Here is a 13,668-nt window from a genome sequence, read left to right on the forward strand (position 1 = left end):
GCCTGCTTTCATATCTATTTCATAGTTATTTGTGAACTTTTAGCCTGGTTTGTCAAGTATTTTTTTTCTTTTAATGACACTGTTGCATAGTGGGTTCTGGAGAGCAGGAAGGATGCCAAGACGATTAGTACAGCATAGCAGCTCTTTATTGGTGAAGGGACTGTACTGGGGAATAGGGGTTACCTGTGCCCCTTATATACCTGGCCAGGTACACATCCAACCAATCAGGGTGAACCTCTGTTTCCCGCCAAAAACTGATCCCGGCCACAACAGTTTCGGTTCAGCGCCACCTGGTGGTATCTGTTATGCCAGCGCTCACGGTGTTCCCTTAAACCCAATACATAACAGACACTGTAATCTCTTCCATTGGGGTGGAATCAGGGTGTCTGAATGGAGCTGAGCATTTACAGTCCCCTTGCTGGCTGGGGGAATTCTGGGAGTTGAATTCCACCCATCTTCCAGCTGCAAGGTTGAGAGACACTGAAATAATCCAAACAGGAAAAGAAAGGAATACAGAATTCTAGAAGAGGACATGGCTTGAAAATCTAATCCAGGACACCATACTCTGCAATATTTTGTTGAAGATCAGGTTAATTTTATTAAATTTATATACCGCCCTTTCCCGAAGGACTCAGGGCAGTTTACAGGGTATTTAAAATCAAACAGTACAAAATACAAAAGTTAAAAAGACAATTAAAAAAGATTAAATTATCCCTTAACTAAAAACCTCAGTTAAAAATTCCGGTTGCCCTCCGGTTGCGATTCAAGGTGCTGGTAATTACCTTTAAAGCCCTACATGGCTTAAGCCCGGGGTACTTGCGAGACCACCTGCTGCCAATGTCAACCTCCCATCGCCCGGTTCGCTCCCACAGGGTCGGCCTCCTCAGGATGCCGTCGGCCAGGCAATGCCGGCTGGTGACCCCCAGGGGGAGACCCTTCTCTGTGGGCGCACCAACCCTCTGGAATGAACTGACCCCGGAGCTGCGGATGGCCCCTGACCTTCGGTCCTTCCGCTGTGACCTAAAGACCTGGTTATTCCAACAAGCGGGCCTGGACTGATCATGGTTTTTAAATTTGGTTTTTTATTGGTTTAAATTGTTCTTATTTCTTATATTGTTTAATCCTCTTTTAATTTTTGTATTTATATCTTTTAACTTTTTATTGTTGTGAGCCGCCCTGAGTCCTCAGGGAGAAGGGCGGCATATAAATTTAATAAACCTTAAACCTTAAACCTTCACTTTATAATACAAATTTACCAAATGTTACAGTTTTAGACTATTTGTTGTTGTTGTTAGCTGCGAAGTCGTGTCCGACCCATCGCGACCCTATGGACAACATTCCTCCAGGCCTTCCTGTCCTCTACCATCTTCTGGAGTCCATTTAAGCTCACGCCTACTGCTTCAGTGACTCCATCCAGCCACCTCATTCTCTGTCGTCCCCTTCTTCTATTGCCCTCGATCTTTCCCAGCATTAGGCTCTTCTCCAGTGAGTCCTTCCTTCTCATTAGGTGGCCAAAGTACTTGAGTTTTAGCTTCAGGATCTGGCCTTCTAAAGAGCAGTCAGGATTGATCTCCTCTAGGACTGACCGGTTTGATCGCCTTGCGGTCCAAGGGACTCGCAGGAGTCTTCTCCAGCACCACAGTTCAAAGGCCTCTTTAGACTATTACTCCTGCCAAAACCCATCAGTTATCCTTGGGAATGGTTCTCTGCAAGAAAACAAATTGCGCATTGTATATCAACTGCAAATAAGGCAAAACTGTACACCAAAATGTGTAGATATTAAAGGTTCTATGTCTGAAAGGGTTAGATTTTGGTATAAATCTATGTGTGATAAAAAGGTTTTTGAAGAGATGTAGAATTTAAACTGAAATCCATCTTTGGGTCATATGGAAGATTATGATCTACTGATCTCACCTACAGTTCAACGTCCAGATAATGTTATGAGCATCTTCAGAAGCTCTCTCTTCCCATTTTCTGATTCTGTATCATTATATCACATTTGGACTGGACATATAAAAAGATAATAATTTCAGACAAAAGACTGTTCTCCGAAACCTTCCAAATAGGCAATTATCCTCTATAAAATAAGACACATGGTCATTCTGTTCTGTATATGAAATTGAAAGCATTTTGTTCTCTTCTTCAAGCAGAAAACATCTTGTGCTGACCTTGAGAGTTATCCAAGAAGAAAAGGCAGATATAGGCCCCCAAAATCATTCCCAATTTAAATTTTAGAAACAAAATGACAGCTTTAGATTCTAATCCCCTATCCTAATAATCCCATTTAAATCCTTGTCTCGCCTTATTTCCTTTCCTTTTTTCTTTTTTCTTTCTTTTTTTCTTTCTTTTCCTCTTTCCTTTTATTTCACTCCCCTTCCTGCTTTCCTAGTTTGAGCCCTCTGAATTGTAAAATATATAAAAATGACTGGAAGACAACAGAGCAGAAAGTTTGCTTCAATAGTTGAAGAAATGAGAGACAAGCCTAAAGAGATGACCTGGGCAACTCAAAATGCCATCAACTAGAAGGGCATTTTATATATCCATCAGTGCAGAAGACAAATGAATCAACAAATGAAAGTTACTAACAGGGAGATTAATGAAGCCAAATGCATCAGTTTGTTTTGTCATAGCCAAATTCAGTTTTGGCTTCCAGGGCATCAGCATCCCTGACCCTGGCAGAAGGAATTTTCTTCCCCGGGTATTCAATATGGTCGATTTAAAAAAATAAAAAAAACAGCAAAAAACCACCATTTGTCAGGATGAAATTCTACCCCGACTCGTCCCAGCATCCGTTTATGTGTTCATGATGAAGAAAAAAAAAACAAAAACAGCCACCTAGCCCCTCACATCTCTGACCCTGACACAAAAAAAATTCTTTCCCATGCATCCAATATGGTTGATTTTTAAAAGCAGCAAACTGCACCATTTTTCACCATAAAACTTCTCCCAGGAATCTCATCCTGTTGTCTGTTTTTGCATTTGGGATCCCCCCCCCCAAAAAAAAAAAAATTGGCTTCCTGGCTTCCAGCATCCCTGTCTTTATGGCTAACTTCCTTGATCTGATAACTGAATCTGACAATCCTGACTGTCAGCATCTAACCATCCAAACACCCAGTGGGTGGAAACCCTATACACAAACCAAATTGCTGTAAGTTTCAATTTTATGCTCAAGTGTACACTTGTTATTTCTTTGTTTCCTCTACAACAGTGACAGATTGCAACTGTTTTGCTAGCATTCATTCAAATGCTGAAGCAATGCTTTGCTCAGAAGAATCTGTAGAAGGAACTCCAAAGGGAATCCTCATGGAATCACTCCAGAGAGTTGTACAGTCCCTGTGTTCATCCATGTGGGCCATGCTAAGAGAAGCTCTTGAGATTTCAACAGTCCCTGAGCAAGTCCAAACAAAACACTTGCCTACTTATGTTCCTTCTCTTACTTACTCTCCCCCCCCACCCCGTCGCCCCTCCTTCCTTCCTTGAAAACTGAGAACTAGATGGTTTGGATAAAATCAACCTTGTTTTGAACGGTTATACTGAAAAAAAAATAACAGCTTTTTTAAAAAAACAAAGCCAGAAACCAAGTGCGCATTAAAGAATTTACTTGGAGCTTCAATCCATATAACTTGGAGAACAGCAAGTTGTTGCTTCCATTTTAGTTTTTACAGGAGCTAAACAGTTTGCTGTTCTCCAACAGCTTGAGATTTGAGAGACTCTAGAAAGAGCACAGAGAAGAACAATAAAGATGATTAGGGGACTGGAGGCTGAAACATATAAACAATGGTTGCTGGAACTGGGTCTGTCTAGTTTAATGAAGAGAAGGACGAGGGGGGACATGATAGCTGTCTTCCAATATCTTAGGGGCTGCCCCAAAGAAAAGGGAGTCAAGCTCTTCTCCAAAGCACCTGAAGGCAGGACAAGAAGCAACAGATGGAAACTAGTCAAGGAGAGAAGCAACCTGGAACTAAGGAGGAATTTCCTGACAGTGAGAATAATTAATCAGTGGAACAACTTGCCTCCAGAAGTTGTGGGTGCTCCAACACTGGAAGTTTTTAAGAAGAGACTGGACAGCCATTTGTCTGAAATGCTATAGGATTTCCTGCTTGAGCAGGAGGGTTGGGCTAGAAGACCTCCAAGGTCCCTTCCAGCTGTTATACTCATAAGCTTTTATTCTACTTTCATACTTCCTCAGCAACTGTAGTCACCCTGAATTTCTGCGCAGTAGAGACAGCAAACTAGAACTTGCACACTGAAACAACAACAACAAAATACTCATATTCATGGCAACTAATAAAGTACCAGTTTTACTTCCTCATCTCATTTCAGGTCTAGATAGGATATATGGAGCTTATTCCATCTGTGCCTGTAAGCATCCGGACCTGATTTGTTTTATTAATGTATTACGGCAGTTTATATGGCTGCCTATCCATCCAAGAAACTCTGGAAGGCAAACAAGATAAAAACACAGAATTTCATTAAAGAAACAGAAGACCTGTATCAAGGCTTGGGAAAACCACACCACCACTAATCCCATATATCCATGCCAGAGTCCCTACGCTAACATTATTTGCCTCCTGGCATGCTTTTCACTTAGGGATGCTTAGGGACGGGGAGGTTAAAAATGAACTTTTCAACATTCTTATTGGGTTTTTCGTGGGCTGGTCCTGTGAGGCTAGTCGAAGCTGCCAAACCTAAAGAGGAAGCAGGCACTTAAGCAGGATGAACAGAAGCCAGGAATCTGGTCTCAAAGATCCTTTCAGCAGATAGAAATGAAGGGACTAAGTCATTAAAGAAATAAAGGGGAAAATGTCACCAGTGCTTTTTTTGGGGAAAGAAAAAGGTGCTGGAACTCACACACATCATACAACCCTACAAGGTTCCATCCAAAAAAGGTGCCAGAACTCCATTCTGGGCGTTTTCTATGACCAAAAAAAAAAAAAGTCCTACTTAAACCAGACAATAGAAGTTGGCCTGAGCACATGGGAAACGTCTCCCCACGTCCCATCAACAGCTAACATTACTGAGACTCAATAAAGCAAGGACATTCTTGGAGTTGTCTCGTGTCTGCCAGCTTATTGAAGAGGACCTGGGTAAGGGTAGATGTATCAGTGGGTGCATATTTAGCAATAGCAATATCACTTAGATTTATACACTGCTACGCAATGCTTTACAGCCCTCTCTAAGCAGTTTACAGAATCAGTATCTTGCCCCCAACAATCTGGGTCCTCCTTTTACCGACCTTGGAAAGATGGAAGGCTGAGTCAACCTTGAGCCCATCAGGATCGAACTGCTAAATTGCAGGTAGCTGGCAGTCAGCAAAAATAGCCTGCAGTACTGCATTCTAACCACTGCGCCACCACGGCTCATTTAAACAGTAAATTTATTTTAAATTCATTGGGTCTCTGTGTATTCTAAATCAGCGGTCTCCAACCCTCGTCCTTGGACTGGCACCGGGCTGCAGCATGCCAGAAACATCAAAGCTTCAAAGTCTCATATTTAGCAAGAATCTTGCAATCAATGAATGAATGAATGAACCTTTATTGTCAAAGTACAACCATGTATACAATGAGATTGGCTTAGCGTATCTCAATAGGTGATTCTATCTTCTCCCCCACTATCCAGTACCAAAGGACAGAGACCAGGAGGTGAGTAACTGGAGTAATATAATGACCCAGCCAGTGCAGTTACTGTAGGTCTGCAAAGATCCCAGCTCGTCCTGGAATTCAGTAGAGCGTGCTACTTAAATAGCTGATAACTGCAAGGACAAGTATCTGTTCTCATTGTATAAATGTAAGCCTTAAACAATCAATGTTCTCGTGCAGGAGACAACATGATAAATTAAACATCCCAATCAATATCCTTTAGTGGATATTGGTTTTAAAAGGTTCATGGGCAAATACACTCTGACCATTTTCAATATTGCCTTTTTTCTTCCTGAAATCAATGCCTACTGTAATTGCAAAGGAGGAAAGAGAGAGAGAGAGAGAGAGAAGAGAGAGAGAGGGAGAGAGAGAGAGAGAGAGAGAGAGTACAGATATTTCTAAATGGATCTAGCATACTAGAAATTAGCAAGCTCGGGGAAAGTCTTTTCAACTGTTTTATGGAGAGCTCGAGCATTTTCTAATATGACCGAGCATTTCTTTCTGATCTCAGGTAAAGAAGCCTACAAAGCAGGTGTTTAACCTCTTCACCAGTTCCACAAGCCCCGAACAATGAGATGTATCTCATAGGATAAATCATTTATGTACAACACCCCCCCAAAATTCACCGTTTGGGGTGATTACTGAGCTTTGTAGCACCTCTCCTAAATTCAGCCCAGAATCCAGAATACAAGATCAAAGAGAGAAGCAACCTGGAATTAAGAAAAAAAAACTTTCTAACAGTGAGAACAATTAGCCAGCAGAAGACTGGGCAGGCACTTGTCTGAAATGGTATAGTGTCTCCTGCTTGAGCAGGGGGTTAGACTAGAAGACCTCCAAGGTCCCTTCCAGCTCTATTCTATACTATTCCTAGTCAGTTCCTACATCTTTGCCAAGCCCTTGTAGCAAGTTACATGCAGGACACTTAACCTTGCCTTGGCTTTTTGGCAAAGCAATGCTGTAAATCCATCATTTTCTGAAGACTATTTTTGGCCACTAATTAGCGACCAATGAGATTTCCGCCCCCCCCCCCCAAATGACACTATCCAACTTTGGACAGATAACAGACAGACCTCAAAAACATTCAAAGGAAGTCACCAAGATAGCAAAGGATAAAAAGGCATGAAATGTACACATTGAAAGCAAAGGGGAAAAAATGCAACCAAATTGGAACACACTTTCCACCTTGCATTGTACTACTATTAATCCACATGTGTCTTCATAATATTTTTGCTTCCCTCTCCTTTGAGACATGGCACTATGGACGAGTAGTACAATTTTCCCCCAGCATTTAGGACCCATAAAAATGACAGAAATCTGAAAATCATCATGTTATATCAACCCCAAAATCATTTCCATTGCTATTGCTTAACTTTCTTTCAATTCTCCTAAAACAAGCTCTCTGGAGGGGTTCTTCTGATCTAGAGTTCAGACGGAAATGATTAATTACCCCTTGCAAAAAGAAAGAATTAATAATTTTGCTAGTAAACAGCAATGCATGTTTTAGTTAATTGCTGTGTATGCCAAGAAAAAAAAAAGTTTAGTACAAGATAGTGGGCAATCAGTTTGTCCATCTTGCTGTCCATCTCTCCATCTGTCTGTCCATCTGTCCATATTTCTGTCTGTCCAGCCATCCTTCGGTCTGTCCATCTGTCTGTCTGCCCATCCGTCTGTCCCACAGAAAAATAGTGCCGTGTGGATGGACAGTCCGTCTGGAAAGGTTTCAATCCATCAGAAATGGTTTTAATAGCAAATGTTCTATGGGGATATTTATTTTACAACAGCTTAAGCTCCAGTCAAATGTCATGCATCTTCCACATCAAAGTGATTAATAAACAGGCAGAAAAACTCAACTGCACTTGGAGAAAGAGCAGAAAAATACACACTCATACACACACACACACACACACACACGTACACACACACATACCACACACCACACATATATTATTATCACCAATACAACAGTTACTGTTTTTATTGTTATTGTTCAGATAAGATGAATTCTTTCCTATCTTGGGGGAAGGATTCGTGGCATCTACTGCTGCCTTCTCCTTCCATTTTCCTTTCCTAGGCAAAAGTAGTTAGACCTTGAGAGTGGAGAAATAGATGTGATGGACACTACGATGAAACAAGACTACCATCTTTCTTCTCTAAGACTTTTTTTTTTCCTCCCAAGAACCTGAGATTTCATGATAAGACTCCAGATCTTGAACAGAAATGGATGCTGCTGCAACCAGGGCACTAAAATGAATTTTATCATACTAATGCCAGGAATGTAGTCAGAAGGGACTGTATATCAAATATCCAATCTGGATGACTGAGAATCTCCATAGATATTTTATCAAAGCAGTTCTTTAAAATTATGGATATGTATATACGATTCCCAAGAGCCATCTCCCATGGACACAAGCAGTACTGAAAAGGGATGTTTTTGGAAAAAGTGCTTTCATCCTCACTCATAGTGATATGAATCATTCTACTGATATATTTCCTGAGCAGCATAGCAGGGCACATTCAGGTTAAAGGAAACAGACCAGCCATCCCATACCAAATTCCAGCTATACAATCCCAAGAGCCCCATTCCTTTTCTCTCTCTTAAAAGGCCAAACATTAAGGGTGAAAAGCAAGGCCATCTTCCAGAATGTAACCACTGTCTTCAGCCCATTCTGATAACATTCCAAATATCATTGGATTTTTAATGAGTTTGTACAGTGATGCGATTCAGCCGGTTTGTGCCACTTTGGCAAAACCAGTAGCTAATTTTTTGTTGCCTGGGCTGAGAATGGACTTCCGGAAGCGGCATCCATGACAGAGAACAGGTTGTTCCTATACTTGAATCCCACCACTGAGTTTGTACCTCACTAGACAGAATTCAGTCAAATACATACTTTTTATTCCTTGGCACAAAGACAATTCTAAACAGGAAGGCTCAGCTTTAGATTTTTCTTCCTTTTCCTCATTATAGTTGATTGCATTAATTGACACTTGTATTTTCGTTTCTTTCTCTCTTTAAAATCAGTGTTTGCTTTTTTTGTTTTTTGTTTTAAATACGTGTGGAAGAAATTGTTAATGAATTGTTAGTTTTTAATTAGCAACCAAACAAAAAGTGGGATGAAAAAGTATGCTTTTTTCCCAAAAAGATTCATGCAGACGTGAGGTCTAAATTTCATCCTAGCAGCTAGCTCATTTCTGGATTGCCATTTGAATGGAGACGAATAGGCCATTACAATTAAATTGTTTGATTAAAGGAAGATGAGATATTAGATTACAAAAAAAAATGAAGATAGGAAGGCAAATGCCAAGACTATAATATAATGGCTGCTTCATAAAATAACCTTTGTGGGTTTGTTTTTCATCTGTAGAGTCTAAGTAGTCTTCATTTTTGGAACCCTGGACAAAAAACTCATTAGAGGCTGCATAGAAGATTAACGTTTATTAAATTTCATTCTAAGAATTCTTCAGTCTATGATATAGCCATGAAAATATACTATCATAACTTATAAATGAAAAGTAACAAAAATCATTATAAATCATCATGCTGAAACGTCATCCTATCTACACACGGTTTCTTTTTTCTTTTTACTAAGATTATTGCAAAATTTTCGTTTCCTAGGAATTATCCAGTTTGCCAACTCCTCAAGCCACTTCCAAGAACCTAAGTTTTCTAACAAAGGCAAGTTGTGAAGCAAAAAAGTTAGACAAAAAAGTTAACCCTAACATCACAAACTCAGGTTGCCAATTAGAGAAATTCTGAAGTTTAATATAAAAGTGAGGAAATGTGCTTCCTTCAGAAGTTGATAAACCACAATTCCCAGAAGCCCTAGTCATGAGGGATGTTGTGACTTTTAATTCAGCAACACACCAGCAGTGACCCTATTGAGATAAAATTGTCCACAAATCAATATATCTTTTTTTCAAAATTAAAAGAAAAATAGTTTGATGCAGAACCAGGGCAAATTCTGCTTCTGACTAGGAAAATGAAGTAATAGAAATTGAAAGTGATAGTCAATTTAGCCACGTTTATGGAGAGCTGGGATTTTGAGATCCAACTGGAACTAGCAGAGAGAGAGAGAAAGAGAGATAGATAGATAGATAGATAGATAGATAGATAGATAGATAGATAGATAGATAGATAGATAGATGATAGATAGATAGATAGATAGATAGATAGATAGATAGATAGATAGATGATAGATAGATAGATAGATAGATAGATGATAGATAGATAGATAGATAGATAGATAGATAGATAGATAGATAGATAGATAGATAGATAGATAGATAGATAGGCAGGCAGGCAGGCAGGCAGGCAGGCAGGCAGGCAGGCAGGCAGACAGACAGACAGACAGACAGACAGACAGACAGTCAGTCAGTCAGTCAGTAAGGAACAGTATATATACAGTAAGGAACAATTTCCAAAAAATGGTGTATCCATTTCTACCTGATTCAACATACTGTAGATCTGATGTGATTATCAATATTATAAGATTATATTTGAAATAGCCTTTCTCATTTTTGCCATTCTCAGCATAAATGGAGAAAGTCTTTGATGTAGCCGGAAACCATTTGCATTCCCAAGGGATACATACAGTACGTACACTAGCAGGGGTGAAAATTTAAAGACTTGCTTTTATATTTTATATATTACCACAGAATTTATTCTCAAAATGTCCTAATATTGTGAAACAGCTATTGCCTGTTGAAGAAAAAATCATGTTCCTCTTTGCTGCATCGCCAAATGACAGCAATCTTAGAATGAAAGCCATAAAATTGAAAGCCTTTTAGGAATGTTCTCAAAAGCATTTTTCCCCCTGGTATGCATCTTTATCTATTAACTACCATATGGACATTACAATCACTGTTTGTGTAAGCTGTGGAGTTTTGGTGCCTCCACGTTTTAGCTATGTGTACGATGATTGCCAAAAATAAACAATGCCTGTTTTTCTAACCCAACAAGATGCTAAGAAAAAGGCCTCAAATTTGTAAATGGACCTGATTATCTAAAGACTCTAAGATTTAACAATTTACCTTAAAAGTAAGCTGGGACGACAGAGCCCAAGATTTGACCATAATCAATGAAACTTGAAGCCACATTGAAAAGTAAATGTCATATTTGTCCAAGTGAGAAACACCTTTTCCCCCCAATAAATTTACTAAGGATTATGTTAAAAAGATAAAATGAATACAAAAAATGTAATAGAAACATATATATGCAAAGTGTGGGAAAAAAGAAAAAAAACCCTCCCCAAAAAGATAGTAAGAAAAAAGAAATTTCTCCCTTCATCCCTAACAAGCATATTCAACGTTACTAATACGACTGTCTCTCAAAACACAACCAGATACTTCTTCATTCCATATCTTTTCCCATTTTCTATAAACTCATCTCTCAGTCTTCAATGCTCCTTTTTATTCAGCAAAGACCCAGTAAAAATAATCAAAAATGTCTCACAACATAAATATACCTGCCCCCTTTCCATTTAGTTTAAATCCCCCTCATCCCCCTCTTAACAATTACAGGTTGTTATTTTTTATTTTATTTTTTAAAGCAATTAAACCTTACTAGTTGGAATAACCCCTTACTTAAATGTCACAAATAATGGCACAAACTCTAAATGAAGCTCAGAGTGGTTTGATATGACTCATGAAATCCCTTGGAAGCAAAATCAATGACAGGAAGATGTTTGTGGGAGGAAATGGCCTCTTCCTAACAACCAGCTCCCTACCTGCCCATCTTTCTTCAGTTGTGCTAGCAGCAGTAAACACACATGTGCACCCACACACACATTCATTTGGGCAATAATGCCTTGAAGGAGCAAGTATACGATAATATGCTTGGCCCATAAAGTGATACAGCCATGCCAGTCGTGGCGATCTCTCCACCAAAAATCTTGAATGTCAACTCTGCTGCGTAAGTCAACATCCTAGCATCTTTCCAAGCCTTGACAGAGGAAATATTTTGAAAAGATTAGATTAGATAACCTTTATGGTCATTTTTTTCCCCCTGTGGGCGCAATGGCACACATTAAAAATGAAATTTAGTTGCTTCCTCTCTAAGTGTACACATACATAACACACATTTAAAACATACTATATACAACATACGTATAGACCTACACCCTTACATATAAGTAACATATAAATATTAATCACTGTCCATCTTGAATACATAACGGAAGGAGGAAGCTTTAGAGTTCACAGGGTTAACACTGCATGGAACAAAGCTGTGACTGAATCTGGATGTTCTGCTTCGGATAACACGGAGCCCCCTCCTCCCAGAAGGTAACAAGGAAAAGAAGGTCATGAAGAGGACCTGTGGTGTCCCAGACAAAAGAAATGGCTGGTTTGTACACGTTGCAGAGAGTAGGCGAGTAATAGTAGTACCTGTGGCTTTGTTCTACGGAAGACTTTTTCTATCTATAGGTCAATCTCTCGATGGCTTATGGCTTTCTCTGTCTCTCAATCCACTTATCTGCTCTAAGCCTCAGGTGAATTATTTGCTTCCCCCTCCCTCTATGCATTTCAGGGCTGAGAATGTTGGTATCATGAAAGCTTCTTTGGTGTTTAAAATGATTCTGTGCTTCTTTTCTGTCTCATTTATATCACATGCTTAAAATCATAATTGTTCAGTGGAGGAAGAAAATGGGTTCCATGACTGATACACTGCTCAGCCAATCCAAATTCTCCATCACTTTTTTTAAAAAGAAAACACAGAGTAGCTTTGTGTGCCCACATGACGGGAGGGGCAAGGCTGAGAGTCCTGCAGTGCATCAGAGCCTCCCTCTGACACCAAAGGCTTTCCAAACCCCTCCTCCTCCTCCTCTTCAGAATCATCAGACTCAGCTGCCGGTATCACAGGCTGACGTTGAATCACAACACCACTGAGATGGGAACTGGAGCTTGCAGGAACACAGGAAGCTGGAACACAAAGAACTGTTGGGAAACTTGTGCCACTAGCCCTTTCATTCATACTGCTGGAGTCCCGGGGCCCAGGAGGACAAGGACTCTTTCTTTTTATATTCATTGTAACCAGCAGTAAGCTCCCTGCAGGGGGGATGGCCTGGCAGGAGGGTGGCCGGGATCTTAGCTCCAGTACAAGGGGTTCAAGAATTCCACCCGTACTTTCTCCAGCCGGGGCCAGAAGGTACAGTAACAATATCTCATGGTGGCTTCAACAGTAAACAGCCCAACCAAAGAATCTCTAAGACCACCCCCGCCAACACTGACAGGGCAAGACATTAGAATGTAAACTGATAGCAAACTGCCCTCCTTACTAGCACTGATGATGTTGCCTAGTTTGGGGTAATGAAACATCTGCAAGAAAACAAGCAAGCTCAGAGAGTACCAAGGTCCCCTCAGTTCTCCTCCTCCTCCTCCTCCTCCTCCTCCTCCTCCTCCTCCTCCTCCTCCTCCTCCTCTTCCTCCTCCTCCTCCTCCTCTCTGCAAACCACACTCCTTACTAGCACTGGTGATGTTACCCAGTTAGGGTAATGAAACGTCTGCAAGAAAACAAGCAAGCTCAGAGAGTACCAAGGACCCTTCCTTTCAACCCTGAGCTACAAATATTCTCCTTTATTGACAGTCTCTCCCTCTCTCCCTCCCTCTCTCCCTCTCCCTCTCTCTCTCTCTCTCTCTCTCTCTCTCTCTCTCTCTCTCTCTCTCTCTCTCTCTCTCTCTCTCTCTCTCTCTCTCTCTCTCTCTCTCTCTCTCTCTCTCTCCACCCTAGGAAGGAGGCAAGGACAAACCAGCTCTGAAATTTTGTTAAGAATATGGCAGGGATTAGCCTAGGCAGTTGCCAGGGGTCAAAAAATGACTTGAAGGCACACCTACCTACCTACCTACCTACCTACCTACCTACATACATACTTACATACATACATACACACACACACACACACACACACACAAAGACTGCATACCCAACTACACAATCTCAGAAAAAGATCCTCTACCTAAAAAGACTGATCCAATTTCAAAATCCAAGTTTGATTTATTATTTTTAAAATGCCTTCAAGTTATTTCCATTTTTTCT

The 13,668-nt window shown here is 40.4% G+C and overlaps 1 protein-coding gene across 1 annotated transcript in view; it reads right to left on the reverse strand.

The window, feature by feature from the left end:
- The window catches only part of LOC308671467 (uncharacterized protein), a 292,505-nt gene that overhangs the window by 40,581 nt on the left and 238,256 nt on the right, over positions 1 to 13,668 (reverse strand). The window lies entirely within an intron of this gene.

The sequence above is a fragment of the Vipera berus genome (genome assembly GCF_964194415.1).
Source record: "Vipera berus genome assembly, chromosome: 8".
In the NCBI taxonomy this organism is placed as follows: Eukaryota; Metazoa; Chordata; class Lepidosauria; order Squamata; family Viperidae; genus Vipera; species Vipera berus.